Consider the following 21,072-nt stretch of genomic DNA (forward strand, 5'->3'; position numbering starts at 1 on the left):
AATCATCATGACGGTCTGTGATGGCTTCTTGGGCTCTCCCTCCGCATGCACTATTTCGATCATATTTGCCTCCCGATGGGCTGGCATTGGATTCTTGTTAATATTGGGCGCCTCGGGAGCTTGAACTTCAATTCTATTGGTATCAATAAGCTCTTGTATCGCACTTTTCAAGTGCCAGCACTTTTCTGTATTATGACCCGGAGTACCAGAACAATACATGCAGCTGATAGTATAGTCAAGATTCTTTGGAGGAGGATTTGGCAGTTTGGACTGTATCGGCCTTAGCATATCTAGCTGTTTTAGCCTGTGGAATAGACTAGTGTATGATTCTCACAACGGAGTAAAGGTTTTCTTTTTCTGCAACCTTTCACCCTTAAATGCTTAACTAGGCTGGAAACTTGGTCTGGGAGTGTTTTGGTAGGCTCATGGATGTGGATAAGTATTTTGTAGGATGAGAGTACGCCATTGAGTGTGGGCAGGAGGTTGGTTGTATGCTTGTGCATGGTGAACGTAAAAATGAGGTTCTGGTGGGGGATAGTAGTATTTGGGTGGATTGTGGTGATAAGTTTGTTGGTGGGGTCAAGGTTGATTGTAGTGGTAAGGTGAACCTCGGGATCCGGACCAAGTTCCTGAATCAACCATTGCTGCTTCCTCTCTCTTCTTCTTCCCAATCCCTCCTATGCCACCCTAAATAGCCTGAGTAGTCACTTTGATAGCCGAATAGCTCATGATTTTATTCGACTTGAGGCCTTCTTCTACCATGCCCCCATCTTTACCACTTCGTTGAATGACTTTCCCACAACTGAGACCAAATGGCCATAGTAAGTAGGTTCCAAAGCCTATAGGAAGTAATCTACCATCTCACTTTCCTTCATTTGAGGATCTACTCTTGCTGCTTGCTCCCTCCATCGGAAGCCATATTCTCTGAAGCTTTCACTATGCTTCTTCTCAAGTTTAGTCAAGGACAGTCGATCTGGAATGATCTCAAGATTGCATTGGAAGTGACAAGCAAATGTTTGCGCCAGATCATCCCATGTGTACCATCTCCCATGGTCTTGGCGGGTATACCATTCCAATACTGATCCACTCAAACTCTGACTGAAGTAAGCCATTAACAATTCATCTTTTCCTCCAGCTCCCCTCATCTTGTTGCAAAAATACCTCAAATGGGCTACTAGATCACTGTGCCCATTGTATAGATCGAACTTGGGCATCTTGAAACCTGCCGGTAATTGCATATTCGGGAACAGACATAGGTCCTTGTAGGCCATGCTGACTTTCCCTCCCAACCCCCGCATGTCTCTGAATGATTGTTCTAAGCTTTTAACTTTCCTGAACATCTCCTCCTGTTCGGTATTTTTGACTGGTTTATCAGCTTCTATCGGGAGGTCAAAACGAGGAGTATAGGAATGGGTTTCTGGAGCTTTGAAAGTGGGCTCCGAGGGGTAGTATTGGTTGTCTTAGGCCTGGAACATAGGCTCGCTAGGAGATTTGTGGAGTGTAGCTAGTGGAGGTGCTACGAAGACAGGAGTTACTGGTGGAGGAGTGTATAGAATTGGTTTAGGGGGTGGAGATTGTGGTGTATGAGAAGTGGTGCCCCGGTAGTGTTGGTAAATGGGAAAACTCGGGGATAGATCTGTGACAGGATGATCCTAAGTTTGAGCCGGTGGAGGAGTGAAGGTAGGGTTAGCCAGGTAGGAGGATGGCGGTTGTCTTTTAGCCCAATCCTGATACATTTCGGTCATTTGTTGTTTTAATTTGTACATCTCTTCTTTTATGGTGTTAACGTCCAACTCTTCAACTTCAATGACACTGGTGTCTACATCTGGGATAGACATGATTATTTCTCCTTTGGATCTGGTTTGGTAGGGGTGGGTTGCCAGTATGCTTAGGTGTACTAACTGCTTGAATTCTGGATATAACAACCAAACTTGTTAGTGATTAGAGTTTTAACAAATAAACAACCACACATAGAGATGCAATGCACCTAGGAAATTAGTCATTTCTACCATGTATTTGCTCGGTTGCTTGTGTCATCCCAGCTTTTCCTGACCTTTCCCTTTTATTGTCACTCACGCCTATCTTTTATTCCCCTCCCCTTTTTTTCATTTTATTCTTTTCTTTTGGTTGTGGTCGAATCTTATGAAGATTGCCTACGTATTATGACCCTGCATTAACTAGACCGAGCGTAGTTCTGGTAGAAACAATTATTATTATTTTTATTTATTTTAACAAACGAAACAGTACAAAGATAGAAATGACATTACATTTGGACAACACTTTAAGAAAATGGTTTAAAAGACTCGACATGTACTCAAACTAAAACATGACTATTATATGAAAAGCTTCAACAACTATGACTATGTTTCACTCCACAATCTTTTGCTTTCAATCACTGGAACATCTGCTCATGGAGGAGCTTGACCCGGCTGACCCCCTAATGTACGGTACATCCTCTCTAACTCTACTGCAAGATGCCGGGCAAAAGTAGGTGCATGCACCAAGAACCTTTCATAACCCATCCTCTGGCAGTTCACATAACTTTGAGAAGTATAAACGGCCAAATCATGGATTTGTGCTCTGAAATCTTGGAGATTTTCGTCTTGGTTTTACAATTGTTGTTGGCGAGTGGTGGCTATATCTCTTATGTGGCACTCGTGATCTAAAGCCGACTCCAATTGAGCCCCAAGTCTGGCATGCTCGAGTCTTGCCTGTGCTATCTCCCTATCAATATCTGCATGCTGATGTTCTCTATTGTACCTTCTCATTTCTTCCAATTGTGCATGGAGCTGAGCCTTTGAACGTATCCAATGATCCTTCTCTTTCTCGAATTGAGCCATTTCTTCTTCAAATCTCTTTACTTGGTGTTTTATACTAGATTTGGCCTCCTCATTCAACTGTATGATTTTTTCCTTAGCTTTATCCAACACCTTTTTGGTTCTTCCCAAAATGGAGTCATAATCTTGCATCATTTCCATCAGATTGGAAATGATTTTTTGATCTTTCCAACTTCTCACTGGCGCTTCAGAGGCTTTCTTCATCTGTTGAAACTGAGCACGGAGAGTTTTATTCTCGCAAATCAGACTCTTCTTTTCACCTTCTGCTTCTTGTGCTTGTAAGTCTTTCTCTAAATTGAGGTTCCTCAGGCTTTCTTCTAAGGTATGAATAGTTGCTTTGTACCCCTTTTCCTTTTAACCCCAAGCCAACCATTCTTGGATTTTGTCATCAAATGCTTGAACATGTAGTCTTTTTATGGGCCTTCTGTGATCGGGTTCTGGTGCATCATCCATACAGGATCTTTTCTCAAACCACCTAGCATAACCCGAATTTATCTCACCTTTTGTAGGATCTGGAACTTGGGTGTCATCTTTCAAGTATCGACAACCATTCCAAATCCGTTGGATTAAAGCCTCAGGGAGTGTGGCTTCGGGGTGTAGCTCAATTACTTGCATACTCAAATCTTCATCATCAGGCACCACTTGGTATCTCCCTAGCTGTCTTAGAACTCTCTGCGGCACATATGGCCAGACACTTCTTAAACCCAACAATAGCAAATAACTCTTTAAGGTTGACATGTGCATCACCTCTCTTACCGGGATCCATCCCAAAGTCCACTCAATTTGACTTGCCATTAAAGATCTTAAATGGGATATCCAGGCTTCCACCCCTTCTGGAGATTTATAATCTTTTATTCTTTCTTCATAACTCTCAATGAAATTGTCCTTGCTCGGACCATACTGCATGAACTTGGGGTGATGTCGGAGATGTTTAGTCAACCATATTTGCAGCAAAATATTGCACCCTTCGAAGAATTTTGCCCCGGACTTACACAAAGTCAACGCCCGATAAATGTCTGAGAGAATGATCGGGGCAAGAGTGTGATGTTCTTTGGTAGTGAGGACTTGTACGACTCTAGCTATGCGAATATCAATCGTCCGCTCTTTGTTTGGGAAGACCATGACTCCCAGAAAAGCCACCATGAAAGTGCAGCGATGGTGAATCTGCTAGGTGTCCTTATTTTGTTTGTTAATAAGGCCCTTTTCATGAATTTCAAATCCATCCGGCTTTCCGAACCTTGAATATAGGAAGTTGAAAGAACAACACCCTTTGACAACGTTGCTTTTTCTGATTTGATTACTGATATTCAGAGGACCAAAGAATCGGTGTACAGAGGGAGCCTTTGGGAATATAAGATTCTGGTTTCTCAAATCTCCGTCAAAATCGGAATATCCAGCTACTTCTTCTAATGTGGGAGTAAGCTCGAAATCATAGAAGCAAAAGACATTGTGAACAGGGTCCCAAAAAGTCACTAGTGTCGTGATCAAATCATCGCGTGGTTTAACTTTCATAATATCTGTAAGAGCTCCCAAATACTTAATGACCCATTTCTGACCATCTCCTCCTAATTCATACCACCACATCTGAAGCCGAAATAGAAACTAATCTACATCTGTGAATGGTGGGTTTTGGATGGTGCTCATTTTGTACCTGTGAGTGATTTTATTTTTAAAAACCAAAATCAAGACTCATTTTGAAAAAATCATCAATATTTCTAAAATAATTCATAAAAAAAACATTTCGATGAAGAAGATTTAAAGACTATGTTTGCTAACCGGCCAAATTTTTTTTTTCTTTGAAAAAAAAACGACCAAAGGCGGTTGTTCTTGCAAAAACAGTCTCCCGGTGCCCTTTTGGGGACATTCGGCATATTTTGGACAATAATGGCATCGCCTTACTTATGACAACACAACGACATTTATTTACCCACATTTTTATTTATTTATTATCTATTTCCTTTTCTTTTAAAAAAAATAGTTGGGCCCGATGTGGGTTGCCTACGTATCTCACGTCCTGCGAGAATCAAACTTACGTAGTTCGTAATAATAGAACTATTTTTAAAAGAAACACAAAATTTCCTTCTCTTTTTTTTTCAAAATTTCGACAGAATTTCAAAATATTTTGGAAATTATTTTTTTTTTTTCGAAAAACAACCAATTTTCTTTCTCGGTTCTCACATTGATTTTCCTTTTCTAACTTTTTCCTATAAGCTGGTCAAATGGCAAATTCGAAACAAATGAATGCATAAGTAGCAAATAAGATGCATCAGGATGGTCTTTCATTTAGGGTACACCTGTCCTAGACAGACCCAACCCCTGTGTTGAATCTCCGAAATCAAATGCACATGATGCAAACAAATGTTCCTACTAGGGATCCGGCATGAAGCTGAGTTATTCTAAGTGTAAAACCTGGGGTATACTGTTCTAGACCTGGCTTACCCAAGCGGACAACTTGAGCCGAAGTGGGGGCAACGTACTGGGAGCACGAAAGTCTACCCAGCCTAGTTACTTGGCTCAACTTCGTTCTATTTGGTATGACTCCTAACAGAAAGGTGGGTCATGCGCACGTGTGCACCATAAATTCAGAAGACTCAGAAAGAAGAAGAGTTTAGTAACAGTTTATATATATAGTTCAGATAATATCAAAGCGGCAAAAAGCAACATTTCGCACATTAAGCACAAACATGTGAATAAAACTAGATAAAAAAAAAAGCCAAATATAACAATTATTCTAAGCTCAAATTCTTGAACCCTGAACCAGAGATTCTGGGTTCTTGTCCCTAGCAGAGTCGCCAGAGCTGTCACACCTCCTTTTTACCTACACCCCCCGGAAGGAGTGTATAAGGGAGTTTTTCCAATTTAAGTGGCATTATTCGAAATGGGATTATTTTATTTATTTTAGAGTCGCCACTTGAGATATTTTAATGGTGTCCCAAGTCACTGGTTTCAAATCCCGAATCGAGGAAAGATTGACTCTGTTATACATTCCGTGAACACAGAAATCCGGGTAAGGAATTTTGTTAACCCGGGAGAAGGTATTAGGCATTCCCGAGTTCTGTGATTCTAGCACGGTCGCTCAACTGTTATATTTAGCCTATTATCTGATTTTAAAACAATTTTGAACCTATGTGCATTTTTCAACTATTAAACCGCTTTTTAAATCACTTGATTTATTCGTAAATAAAGAATTGAGTTACGCGTACGTATACTCTTTCCCTTTGGCGCGTCAAAAATTATGTCACGCGAACGTATCCACAATTAATAACGCTTTTGTTTATTTAAGAAAATTTTAGTTGAAGCTGCGCGACGCATCCCTCGAGTCTTTTTTTTAGAGTTAAATTTGCAATTATGTTACGCGAGCGTATATATAATCACCATACTAATCTAAATCGGTTCTAAAGCAAACTACCATCGTTCAAAATAACAAAAGAAATTTGCGGAGGCCATGAAAAATTCAATTGATGGCACACTCCGGTTTTAAAAGAGTTAGTATTAATTATCTGAGGGTCATACATTTTGAGATTTTATTTGATACGACGCACCTCGATTCTAATTTTCTAAAGGAAATTCAAACTACGCTTTTGAGGGCCATAACTACATCTTGCCTAATATGGCGCACTTTCAAGAGCCCAATTAATTAATTAAGGAAAGACTTAAAGAAATTATAATTACTTTCGTCTAAAGTTTAAACTTAATTTGAAGTCACCTAGGCCTCTACTTGACCAATTGATCCATTTGGCCCAAACGATATTGAATACATGACTGAATTTGCAATGTTCGAATTTAATGCTTAGTCTATTCCCAGCAGACAACTTTAAATCAATTTAAATCAAACAATGACTCCTACTTGAACAGTACATAGCTCTGGGCTTCCCTTTTAAAAGACATTATGTAAATAACCAAGCCAAATTTTATTTTTTAAAAAAAAAAGATACACATGCTTATTCCTGCTAAGTGTCCACATATTTGCACCAGTTAGGATAGCAACCATGAAACTTTAATCCCTTAACTAATTAGTCAACATTTTCGACTGAATATATCCACACCATTAAGGATCAATATGACAAATTGAGAGTACGAAAGAAACAGCAGATGCTTTTAACCATAACAATCTTCTAGCTTCTAAGAAAAAGAATGACTAGCAAAATCAGCAAGACTCGAGTTTCCAATTAGTATTAAGCTTAAGAATCAAAACAGAAAATAGGGGGCTCACTCCAGTCGAACACACCATCCATCTGAAATCTTGAGAGGCTATTTTCATGGCTTAATGCTCATTAACAACTTGAACACATATGAATTCATTCTCAAATTCCCACATAGCAGGCTTGACATGCCTTGAACAATATTATTTTAAAGTTTAAAGCAGTCCGTTCATTTACATAGAGTTCAAACAATATTATAACCCCAGTATTCTGAAATTATACACCAGACTAAATAACTACATCATACTAAGTTGTTAACATGAATCAACACTTAACACAAACCAGAAGTTAAATCAAACGAGATGAAGCATCTTATTCACATATAATGGTAAGAATTAACAATAGCCACATCAGAACTTTAAGAAGTCTATTCAAATTTCAACTTGACCTTTCAAATCTCCCTACATGCTAATCAATGCTCAATTCCATGATAAGTTTTGATAGTGTACCTGGATATTACAAAAGGAAAAAAGGGGTGATCACAGTAAACAGCAGCAGCAGTAGCATTCAACACCAGAAAATGAACCAGCAGACTAGTTTTGAAACAAAAAGATGAGATACAATAATCTAGACCTTAATTTCAATCTCAATGAATCAGCACACCCCAAACCAGGCTCGAATTAAACCCTTTTTAGTATCAGCTAACCAGAAATTGCTTCCATACTAGAGGAAAACTTTAGAAAATACCAAATGAGCTCAATGAAACAGTGTTTTTTCCTAAAATTCTGCAACCGTTTCTTATATTTTTTTTTGATTTCTCTCTCTTAGCTCTCTTCTCTATCAATGTCTATCACTCTCTATTTTTTAGTATTTTTCAGAAAGTGTTCTTCTTCATTTCCAGTATTTCAGAATCTCTTTTGTCCGTCTCTCAACACTTCTCAAGTTCAACCTTTTTATAGGCATTCATTTTAGTGTATCCTCCATTATCAATTGACCTTTTCATTTTTAACTACCCACTAGCTTAGTGCTTTCTTAATTTAAAACAGTTATTGCAATCCCAACCCTACCACTATTAGAAGCTTCTTAAGTAGGTAAATACTTGAATTACTCTTATATTATTCAGTTCTTATCAACATAATTAAAGAAGTTAAACCAAACTATTGAACTAATCCTAATTATTCTGACTAAGTGATTAACGAGATACAATTTCACAGTCTTAAAACAAGCTGATATCCTAATTATATGAAACAAATCCACAAAACCAAATCTTAAAGAAACAACAGTGAACAGAAATAATTTATACCAAAGAACTGATCGAATTTCAATTGAAATTGACAATAAAAATAAGAAGAGACGAGGAGGACGAATATCAGAATAATGCTAATGAAAATAAAAAAAACTAGGAAAGAACTCACTGGACAGGCTCGAACTTGAATTTGGCACTCAGAATCAACCCAAAATAATACCAAACATTTGTTCCTGATGCAGAACAAACGAGCATTTTTATTTTGTGATGAAACAAGCTTGAATAAGCCCAGAAATCCAACCAAATGATCTTTCATGCACTGGTCGGAATTTTAGGGTTCTAAGGCTCGAACTTAGATTCGATATTTGAGGAGTTTTGGATACATTCGAGGGAAACTAATGATATATTGGGCATGAGGGGGTTGTGGAGGTTATGGGGTGTTAATTTGGGGTCGATTGGGTAAACTAGGGTTTGGGTCCGATCTTTGATCTGAAATTCGAGGGATTCTAGGGATATTTAAGGGATAAGGTTTATGGATTCGGAAAGAGGGGAGTGAGGGGATTCTATGGTGTAAAGATGGGGTGATTTGGGCTACCGGAACCGCCGTGAGGCGATTTTCGGTGGGCGGAAGGCGGCGGTTCATGGTGGCGTTATATCGGGTATCTGAAGAGATAGGGGGAATGAGATGGGAAGGGCCGGGTTTGGGGGGGTTGATATATTGAAACATTTGATTTCATTAGGGTCGTTGGATGATTGGAATCCATCGGCTTTGATTAAATCGTAAATGGGAAACGGCTCTGGTTTCATGGGGCAAGACCGGTTCAGGGGCGGGTCAGGATCAGATACGGGCGATGGAGCGAAGTTCTGGTCGTTGGATGTAGATGAATGGACGGTTAAGATTTGTTAAAATCGAAACGACGTAGTTTTGTCCCTATACTACGTCGTTTCACTGGTCTCAAAGACCTGAAAGTTTGGACCGGGTGAAACATGGTTTTTGGGCTGATTTTGGTGGGTTATTTGATTTGGGCCTGGGATTTTAAATTAAATTGGCCCAACTTCTGATTTACTTCTCTTTAATTCTTTTTTCTTTTCTTTTCTTCCTTTTTTTTCAAAAAATTAAGACTAAAATCCTAAATTAAATTATAAAAACAAATCATCCTATCAAAAATACTACTAAATTCTAAATAATAATTATTACACATAATTAATATCAAATTAAAAGAAAAATCCCAAAATTTTGACATTAAACACTAAAATGCAAAAATGCGTTATTTTTTGTGAATTTTTCATTTTTGTAAAACAACATTTTACTAAATTAACCAAAAAATGTAAAATCAAATTCTAAGTGCAGATGCTATATTTTTTGTATTTTTAATGCATTAATAAAATTAGATATGCACACAAAGATATGCAAACGTTCAGGAAAATCGCACAGTAATTCCTAGAATAACACATAATTAAAGAAAAAACCTAATTTTGGGAATTCTTTTGGAGTAATTCGTGTGAGGCAAAAATTACGTGCTCATAGCAGGCGGAGCCACTTCTACCTTGAATGGAACTGATGCAGTTACCTCAACATCAATAGGTGACTGAGTGTGAACCACAATAGGAGTAAGTGTGACTGCAACCTTAAAGTCATCGCCTTCTCGAATGAGCCCCGATTGACCCCTCAGGGTCCTATTCTTCATTTGTCTCTATCACATGTACACCATCACCTCTGTGATTAGGGAGGGGATTGTTGCGGACATTGGGCGCGGCTTCCTTTGCCTGTATGACCTTGTTGTCAATTAGCGTCTGGACCTTATCCTTCAATGTTCGGCACTCAGCTATGGTATGCCCTTTCATACCTGATTGGTACGCACAAGTTTTGTTTGGATTGACCCATTGGGATGGATTTTCTAATGCTACAGCGGGAACAAGAGTGACATAGCCTGCAGCTTTTAACCTTTCATACAGTTGGTCGATGGGCTCAGCAATGGCGGTGTATTATCTGGGTGGATTGAGGTCGAAGTTGGGTATTGGTCTTGGATAATTTGGTGAGCTGGTGGTGATTGGAAGTGGGATGGTTAGGAATTATAGGTGTGATGGACAGTGGTTGGTTAGGAATATCTGGGAGATAAAGGCTGATATGTAGGCGGTGATGCTTGGTATGTTGGTGGAGGTGTTTGATATGTGGGTGGAGGTATTTGGTATGTGGGAGGAGGTGTTTGGTATATGGGAGGAGGTGTTTGGTATATGGGAGGAGGTGTTTGATATGTGGGTGGAGGGGTTTGATATACAAGTGGAGATTTTGGTCCCTCGGCCACCATTACTGCCCCAACATCTCTCTTCTTCGATATGCCACCTGATTGTAGTGCCTTATTTGTGGCTTGTAGTGCCTCAAAATTCGTTACCATCCCGCTCTTGATTCCTTCCTCGATCCTTTTCCCGAGCTTGATAATATCAGAGAATTTGTGATTTTCGATGACCATCAACCTCTCATAATATTACGGATCCTGTGCCTTGATGAAGAATTTATTCATCTTTTTTTCGTCCAAAGAGGGCCTAACCTTGGCTGCTTCCGACCTCCAACGAGTAGCGTACTCACGGAAAGTCTCAGTAGGTTTATTCCTAAGATTCTAAATGTAGAAGACATCCGGTGCATTCTCTGTGTTAAACCTTAACCGGTCCATGAAATCCGATGCTTACCCAATTAGACCATTTCTCGGGATTCTGGCTGATATACCAAGACAAAGTGTCCCCAGTAAGGCTTCTCATAAAGAGCTTCATTCGGATCTTTTCATCTTTCCCGACCCCGACAAGCTTGTCACAATAGGTTCGTAGATGAACCTTGGGATCACCTATACTATCGAACATTTCGAACTTGGGAGGTTCGTACCCCTCTGACAGTTCGACATCCGGCTGTATGCACAAATCTTCATAGTTCAAACCTTCTATTCCTCTGTTGCCCTTAACACCTTGAACTCGGCTTGTTAACTTCTTGAGTTATTCAGCCATGTTTTTAATGAGCAAGTCCTTCTCAGAGGATTCCGGTGCACAGAAGATTCGTTAGGTAAAATGAGGTATGCTTTCCACGTATATAGGGTTTCTTTGATGGGTGCCAGGAACTTGGGTGTAGTGATGGTCATTGGTGGAGTTTTAGGGATCGAGAATAGGTTGTGGTATGTTTTGGGAGTGTGGTAAGTGGTGGTTGGCCGGTACTGAATTGGTTGATGATGATGTTGCGATGGAATTAGTATTGGTAATGGATTGATATTTTAGGGTGGAGTTGCGTATTGATTTGGTGCGGTAGGATTTTGTGGTTATTGGTTTTGTGTGTTCTGAGGAGGTGTTGGGTTCTTTGTGTTTTGTTGGTGGATATCAGGGACATTGAGGGTGAGTGACAGGTTTGCCAAGTTGCAGACCTGCTCAAGTTCTCCTTGCAGTTCTAGTATCTTTTGTTCCAGTCTCAAAACCAGGTCATTTGGGGCCGGAGTACTACGGCCATTTGAAGTCTCTGCGTATGCAACATTTTCTTTTCGGATTCCACTTAAGTCGTTCATCTTTGTCTTTCCTTTGCCCTTTGTGCTGCTTGGAGGAGGAGGAGGAGGAGGGCCTCTAGATCTGGTATAATATGTTGATGAGGCCAGAATGAGTGAACCAACCTAAGGGGATGGGAATAACAATAAAAATAAGCAAAAACAAAAAGGTAACAAGTCAGTGAGGATCCTGAAATGTTTGCAGTATTTGAACACATATTGCAGAAATGTAAATTCACGTCTTAATTTATGAGCCTCGTTGTGCCCGAGGCAGGCCTAGCGACAAATAAACTTGGAGAACTTTTAATGCCAATAAATGCTTCATTTCATAATATAAAAATAGACGAATCCCAAAATGACACTAAGATAATAAAAATAAGTCATTACTGGCACTTGGCCTTATTACATTTGGAAAGTGAGTAAACCTAATCTATTTAGTCTCGAAAGGGCCTTCCTCAGGTTGAATGCTCTCGTTGATCAAATCCTCCAATTCGCGTAGGTTCACCAGTAAAAATGCCTTTGCCAAATGTTCTCCTGCATTTCCTCCAGTGTTCTGGCAGTCGGTGACTCTCTTCCTCACTTTTCCTTCCAATTCCAATAGGTTGTATTCCTAATTTTCCAGCTTCTCGCTAGATTTGGCGGCCCTCTCTTTCCATTCATCGATCTGGTCATTTGATGGAAGATTCCTCCACCAATCTAGCAAGAGTGAGGGTGTGCTAACCATACCAAAGCTGGGGACCTCGTTTCTCATTTTGTGCAAAACAAAAAAGGTTAGGCCTTACCCCCACCAGACTTGACTATTTATACATTTACGATCAGCATATCGGCATTAGTTCCCCAAATTAATGCACAGAATGTGGTTGTGTCCGTTGGGATTATGGAAAACCCAGTAGACTTTTGGACAAGGCTTATCTTAAAGTATCATTATGTGGATAACATATTGATCTGACTAGGCTTGACCATGATGCATTCACAATTTTGACTAGAGTAAGGCTACTATGGGGTTTCAGACTGGTACCCTCAAGCGGACAACTTGAGGGGGAAGGCATGGAACAGTCGACTACACCGCTGATCGACTAGTTTTACTGCAAATAAGCCTTTTCGAATTTAAGGTAGTAAATAGGAAGAGCGCAACCACTCATTTAAGCGTTACTATAGGATTTGATACGCACGAGTGGAATATGATGTGGAGCATGATTTATGCAGCAATTAATAACATGTAGTCAAGTATTTGCACATAGGAAAATAAATACGATATTTAAATAATTGAAAGACAGTTATAGGAAAAAGAAACAAAAGATAAGTCAGTTTCATGAATAAAAGAAACATAAATACTTAAAATAAGCAGTTAAATTCAAATACGGGAAACGGGGTGCGGGATAAAGCATGCTTGGACTAATTTGTAAAAAGATAAGTTCATTGTGTAAAACAAAGTTTTAAACAGAAAAAGGAACTTTGGAAAAGGGGAGTCCTAGGTTGGTTAGCCTATAGGATCACCCCACACAATGTCCGGTAAACACTCCTCAATGAGGGGCTACATATGACATTAGTGCGTAGTCATCATATTCCATATCTACCCTTCCCATCCCCTTAGTGGTCATTTAAAGTGAGTGTTGGTCAGCGATCTCTATTGCGAGCTATTACCCATCCCTTCTTAATGGTCCTAGAGGGATTTAGGACCTCTACATATAGGTGGTTCTAAACAGACCCCTAAGGTTTAAAAGGTGAAAATACTAAGGCGGCAAGCAATAACACATAGGACTCTTAGCAAACAAGAACAGGAAGGAGTAAATAAGAGGCTCAGTTTACCTCCACAGATAAGGCATGTAAACAACACGACTCAAACACAAATAAAGGCCTTTTTGTTAAACAGTATCCTAAGGTATGATGTCTGAGTGAATATACAGAAGACGATTAGTTTATTTTATAACTCAGAAGTACTGACCCTAGCAGTTGCCTACTGATTTTAAAACCTGTTAAACCAGAACAACATTAAGTCACATAAACAATTTCAGAATTGCAAGTTTTGAAAACGCCCTACATGCTTGCCTATTCACGAAATATTGATGACTACATTTTGTATAGTGAAACAAGGCAGGTTTTGAAATAGACTCTTTAATACCTATAGGCATTCTGTCTAATGATAAATTGAGTCAGTTTTTGAAAGAACTCGTTTTAGGAAAATGGACCATTAATTAAACCAGTTTAGAAGTGAGCTAATCGTTAACCGGATTGATTTATTTTAAAACTAAGCTAGTTTAGATCTATAGGCAGAATTCTGGTGTTGTTCCCTATAGGCATGATATCTAATTTTAATACTGATTTCGGAAACTTGCAGGCATGATGACAAATGAAAAGCATGTAAACACTTGTTATAACAGAAACTGGATTGAATTATATCCTATAGGCATGGCATCTACTTGTGAAACTGATTTAAGACCTATTAAACATGATTTCTATTATGGAATCAATTGAGACCTATAGGAATGATTTCTAACATAACAAGATACAAAAGTCCTATAGGCATGGTTTCTACTTATAAAGGCAAACCCAACAAATTGTAAAGTCCTATAGGCATGGTTTCTACCCGTATTACCCTACAAACATGTAACTACCCACCCTTTTCACTAGTCACCCCAATATTTATTTACAAATTATTACAGACCATATGAATGAATTACATAAGTAAATAAGAAAATAAGAAGTTATTCTATAGGGAGACTGCAGATAGGCCCAGATTTCCAAAGCCTCCAATAGCCTCAAATGTCTCAATTCCATAGACAATATCATAGTCTAGGTGCATCAACGTTCTCTAAGGATCTCAAGAATCCCGGGCAGTACTTACACCTAGGCTTAGTAACCAAATTGAATAAGTGCAGTATGGAAGGGCCAGCCTCAGTATGCCAGAGTTCAGAGGGTTCTCAAGAGGATCCCAAGGCAGTACACATACTGGAAGGGGCAGAACCTATTGACTTAGGAGTAGAATGGGAGTGCTTGACATAGTTTGAAAGGTTTTAGTAGGAAAACGGTATTGACAGGATACTTGAAAATAATTTTGTGAAACAACAGAGGAGTTATTCAATGAGATAGTTTTTAAAAGAGTAGGGCAGTCAACAAACAATAGACCAGTCTTACAACCCTAGCAAGTTCAGCATTACACACAAAACAAAGAAGGTTTAACACTACAAGCCTTCACACATGGGTAAATGGCAATTGGGGACAGGGGAAACACATAATGGTAAACACAAAACAGGCATAAGTTTGAAATTATGCTCAAAACACTATTTAGATATAGTCACAGAATCAGCAATGCTTAAGGGAGTTCGGTATAGGATCCACATGATTTGATTAATCCCAGAACCATACCAGTTTAGGAGTGCAGACTACATAGAGGAGTGGTAACATGTTCATATTGATCCTAAGGAAGGGGAGTACATAACATGCTAATCATGTAATCATATTTACTGCAAGTTTCACAGCAAAACCATAAGTAAAAGCAAACTAGAAACAAGATGAACTAAAGCAATAAAAGAACCGTATTGTTTTGGAGCTTGAATTGAAATTAGAACATACCAGTAAAGAAGACAGTGAGCAAAGTGAAAGAGTAGGACAGCACAATAGTTAGCCTTGGCTTGCAGCCGGCTAACTCAGAATAGTAGCAAATAGCACAAAAGAGAGAGAGCAGAAAGTTTAAGTGTCACAGATAGAGTTTTTAAACCAAAGTGTTTGTGTGTTTGTGTTAATGAGAGAGTGTGTGTATATATAGTAGTTTGAAATTAGATAAAAATAAGGTAAGAATCATAGTAGCATAGTAATTATGGAACTCAGAATCAATTAGAGCAAAATCAGGACAAGTACTCCCTTAAGTTAAGGGAATTAATTCAAACGGTAGGAACAAGTAACAGATAAGGAAAGAAATCAGTGTATGACTAATAAGGAAAGATTCAAATTCAGTAAGTATAGGGTAAACAATTAGGACTAAGTTCAGAACAATCTAATTAAGGAAATAGCCAATAAAAATAAAGTATCACAACAGACAAGGTAGGTGAATCAGTTAATTTGAATAGAAGAGGTAGAAATTGAGGGTTTAAAGGAAGGTCTTTCAATCAAACCCAAGAATATGGGGAATCCAGAATCAATCAAAGAGGGAGTGACGATTCTGTATTCATCATATAAATAGAGAAGATAAGAATAACCAGACATAGCAAATATGCAGGTTAAACAGTATCAATAGAAAGAGGCAAGTCTGAACTATCAAGATGAACATAAGCACATAGAGGTGATATAAGTTTGGCTAAAAACTCAGTAAGAACATATTCAAAGCAAGATAGTCACAGAAACTCAAACAAGAAACGAGCAGTCATGCTAATACACAGAACCAAACGAAGAAGTCTAGAAAATTAGGGCTTTCAACATAGGTTAGTTGAAAAGATAGTAAAATCATAGAATCAGTCGAAATATGCAAGAGATGGAATTTTAAACATAAGGAATAAGTTTAAACAAAGTTTTCAAAGGAGTTCTGAAAACCCTAATTTTAGAAAAATGTGAAAGCCCTTTGAAATCGATGATTCTTGTAAAAGAGTCTCAAGAATAGTGTAAAATACTAAAGAATCAAACTCAAATCATTTTAAAATTGTATAGATCTAGAAGATGTAGGCAGAAATTAGGGTTTTAGAAGACACCCAAATAGAGATAAAGGAACCTCTCTAGAATCCCAAGGATCGTAACAAGCACAGCATAATTTTGCTTGAAATCACACTGAAGTAGCCAAGAACAGACAAATAGCAAAACCTAGATGCAAGTCAGCATGGCCCAGGGCCCTTGAAGACCTTAGAGAAGGCAAGTATTGCATTAGAGGAGCCATTGGAGGCTTAGGAGTTGAAGGGAGATCACCGGAGAAGACCGGAGAAGAAGGTCGGTGGTTGAAGGAGCTAGGGTTAGGTTGAGTGGTTGAGAGAGGAGAAGAGATGAGGGAATACAGAGGTGACGGTATATGAATAATGAGCTAGGGGTTGTTGGAATTAAAAATGGTAAGAACGGACGAGGGTCGTTGATCTTTTAGATCAACGGTCAGGATTTAATATGGATTTAGGTTGGGTAGGTGGGTTCAAGGCTTGGGTCGGGTATTTTTAATACAAAATTGGGCTGGGGTTGGGTTTAAATTGGGCTACAATTGAAATGCTCATCTGGCTATATTTTAAATAACCAATTTTCCCTATATAATTTATAATAAATAATAAATAATTTTTGGAAAATAATTTTGTGTACTAAAATGATTTAAAATAGATATTTAACATATTAAAAATATAGGGGATCAATTTTATGCATATAAATGTAATTATGTATTAATGGGGCTAATATTGTAATTATATGCAATTTAGCTTTAAAAAAATACAAAAATGCAATTATAAAAATGCATAAAAATATTTTAACCATATTTTGGCATAAATATAGAAATTAAATGACTAAATAACCACAACACTAATTTGAGGGATAATTATTGGGGATTTTATGAATAAAAGGGAAGGAAATAAATCAATTTAAATCCTTAAAATTATGGGAAAATTATAAAAACATTTGCATGCTTATATATGCATATATATCCTATTTTGAAGGTATTTATGCATATAAAAAATATAGAAAAAAATTGGATATCAACAGGCCTTACACAAAAACAAAAAACAAAAATCCTAAGAGCCTAATCTACTTTGGGAGCCACATCTTCAAGGACTTCTTCCTCGGGGACTTCATCCTCATCTCCTCCGCTCTCAGAACCATTAGCAGAGTCTTTATCATCGGAGAGTAAAGCGGTAAACTCGTCCTCTAGAGCTTTTGCATTTTCAATATCAGCTGAGAGGTCAAAGCCACGAGCGTGCACCTCCTCGAGAATTTCTCTTCGGGATTGTCGCCTGGCGTGATCGAGAGCACATGAAAATTTGACTTCAGTAGCAATGGAGATCTCTTGTGCCTGAATATTGGCAGCTTCGGCGTCAGCTCGATAAGAGTCCACAAACGTCTCTGCCTCAGATTTAGCCTTCGCAAGCTCGGTGGCCGATTTAGCTTTGAGCTCCTCAAACTTTCGGCTCCGGACCAAGCTTTCCCCCTTTGCATTTTGAAGCTGGCATTCAACTGAAGCCAATTGGGCCCGAAACGTCTCTTTCTATGAGGCAAGACGGACCATTTGCTGCTTCCACCACAGGGTCTCGGCCTCTTTCAGCTTAACCTCCTCTCCAAGCTGCTCCACCAGCTCGCCCTTCTGCTGGGCCGGCAAAATTAAAAGTGTTAGTCACTAAATCAAATAAACATGCAACTAACTCCCAAAAGGTTGCAATACCTTCTCAATAAGCTCAGCATGTTCCTGATGAGCCCTCGCCATTTCAGGTTGAAGATCGCTGATCTCCTCCTCTTTTTTGATGTAGAGGATCTTAAGGTTGTCCCTCTCTTCCACGAGCTTCTTAAGCTCGGCCTCACATCGAGCAAGCTCAACTTGAGACTTGGAAAATGCTTCTCGATGGAGCATCACAGCCTTCACAAAAGGGAAAGGTTAGACTTAGAATAACAAGAATAAAGCACAGGCGTAGTTTTAAGGGCAGAAACTTACTTGTTTAAAGAGCCGCTGGGCCTTATAAAAAATAAACGAAGCCTCTGGGTCGGGACCATCTTTGTCCCCTGCAAGGAACTCTCAGAAAATATCATTCCCTTAATGGGTCGTTCCCACATCGGGAGATTTCATGGCATGGGCATCTCAAAATTGACCTTCGGAAAACACAGGGTCAGGTGGCGATTCATCTACGTTGATTATCCCAAGTGATTCACTAGGTACATTATCTTATCTTTAGAGGGCCTCAGAACTAGGCGCCTCAGGCTCACTCACCAAATGACCTCCAAGGCGAGGTGCTCTTTTGCCGCCCGATGGCTCGGGGACTCTGCTCGAACTCCCCTCCGAGATTTCTTCAGTTCAAGAATGAACCTCATCGACCATCACCGGTTCGGCAGGTTTTGAAGCCTAAGTGCTTCCTCTTTTCCGAGCTACCAATAGGCAGTCATCATCTTATCCCTTCTCCTCGTCATCCCGAAGATGTTGGATCGTTTTTATAGATAGGGCCATGGGATCGGCCCTAGGCTTTAGAGCCTTACTTTTATTGGTCTTTGGGAACTCGCAGGTGAAGCCTTTTTCCTTTTCTTCTCCTTGGTTGGCTTTTGGGATTTCCTCTTCATCGGGCGGGGGCAGCCATATAGCAACATCGTCTCCGAGGCCTGTGTAAGAGTAAAGTTAGTATTTCACTAAGAAACACCAGTATATGAACAAGGGAACTCACCATGGTTTTTAGCTTCCCACCGACCCTTGGCCAAATCACGCCAACTGCGTTCCGTGTATGATGAGGTGGAGGCTAGTTGTTGGACCCAACTTGTGAGGTCTGGAATCGCACCAGGGAACCAACTGACAGCTTCATCATCAAAAGGGAGTTAAATCGTGGAAGAATAGGAAAAGCGGAATATTACTCATCATCGATAAGTTTGTACGTACGCTTCATGTTCCACTCCTAGTGGAATGGCATCCCCTCAGTAGGAATCAAATCGGAAGTCCTTATTCAGACAAATCGGCTCATCCACCCTCGGTCTTTGTCCTTATCGATGCTAGAAAATAGTGACTTCGAGGATCGACGCTGGAGCTTTATCACACCACCTCGATAAAGGCGAGGGTTGTACAGTCTAATCAAGTGGTCAAGGGTAAAAGGCATCCCCTCAATCTGGCCCGAGAAATACCTGATCAAATTGATGATACGTCAAAAAGAAGGGTAGATTTAGCCAAGCGTCACCTGATATTTGTGGCATAAATCAAGAATGACTGGATCTACGGGACCTAGTGATGGATCTATGGGACCCAATGTGAAAGGATAGGTATACACGCTTAAGTACCCTACCTTATGGGTGGTCATGTCCTCTTCAGGGGAAGGAATCATGACATCCTTATTCCCTCAATTACAATCCTCTTTCACCTGCTCAAGTTAATCTTCGGTTACCAGCCAGATGTATCGAGACATGGGCTCACATCAGCCTAGAACCGATGTAGGCTTATCAATTTTGAAATCGGAAGAAAGTTCTCACGACCTGGGAATACACTCCTCGATACGAGGTGGCGCCATCATTCTACCTCTGGCCGACCGTGATGTTGAGGAGATTTTTTCTTTCTAAGGAACAGTTTTAGATGTTTTGGCCATCACTATTGAGAAATTCAAAGAAGAGGAGAAGTTGATGATGTAGCAAGAATAGGTTGAGGAAAGGATGAACTCGGGAAAGATGAAGAAGCAAGTGAGGTTTTGAGAAAGATTTGAGAAGTAAAGATTGTAAAAGTTGTAAAATTGACCTATTTATAGTGGCCGCTTTAATAGTTTGGGGAAGCCAATGGATGACCAGCATCCGCCTTTAATTAATGGCCTTGGGAACTATGCAGACGCGACCTTTCAATCACTTCAGTCGCTGATGTCACGAGATTGACGTCATGATCAAGACATGGGGGGATTGAGGATCAAATCGTTTCTTATCATCGTACTTTAAGAAATGCGGGGACTATCTGTATACGGTCAAAATCAGGTATGCCCAATTTTACGGGCTCAAAGAGTCGCTTCAAGCCCGAGTTCAGGATGGGTTGAGTTTGAAATTGATAGACTAAGCCCAAGCCCGATGATAGAGTGCAGGGCTCGAAGATCAGAGTATGCGGCAAACACCGAAGCCTAGTATGACCAACCCCATGATGATGTCGTTACGGGTTTGTTACAGAAGAGCAAGATTCCTGCCACGTCCCCAAGATCATGGCGTAAATTCCGGAATAGATTCGTACGAGTTAGTACAAATCCGTACTTGGCGGTTAGACAGTTGTCCCAATAAGATTCCTTATTGTAAATAGAAATATACCTTATTTAGGGTTCCCCTGCTATATAAAGGGGAACTCAATCATTTATAACCATCATTAATCATTGGCAAAAGAATATATTCTCTTAATTTCTTGCTCATTACTCATCAGAATTGTCTTTTAACTTTTTTGTTCTTACTTTATTGTTCTTGACCTACCTCGAGGCCACCTTAGGTCGAGACTGGCTTGCGCACTGGTTTGATTTTACTTACTTCTTTCATTTATATGCCATATTTCTTGGTTATTAATTAGTATTGAACCAAATCACATATTTTTAAAACCATAAATAAGTTTAATTGTTACTCACATTTTCGAGGTAAACAAGTACCTATGTTACAGTTTTATTCATAATAATGATAGCATTTTCAAAAGTCTTGAGAAATAATTTGGGGAATGAGTAGTTACTGATAAAGGC

The sequence above is a fragment of the Nicotiana sylvestris genome, chromosome 3 (assembly GCF_000393655.2).
Source record: "Nicotiana sylvestris chromosome 3, ASM39365v2, whole genome shotgun sequence".
NCBI classification, from domain to species: Eukaryota; Viridiplantae; Streptophyta; class Magnoliopsida; order Solanales; family Solanaceae; genus Nicotiana; species Nicotiana sylvestris.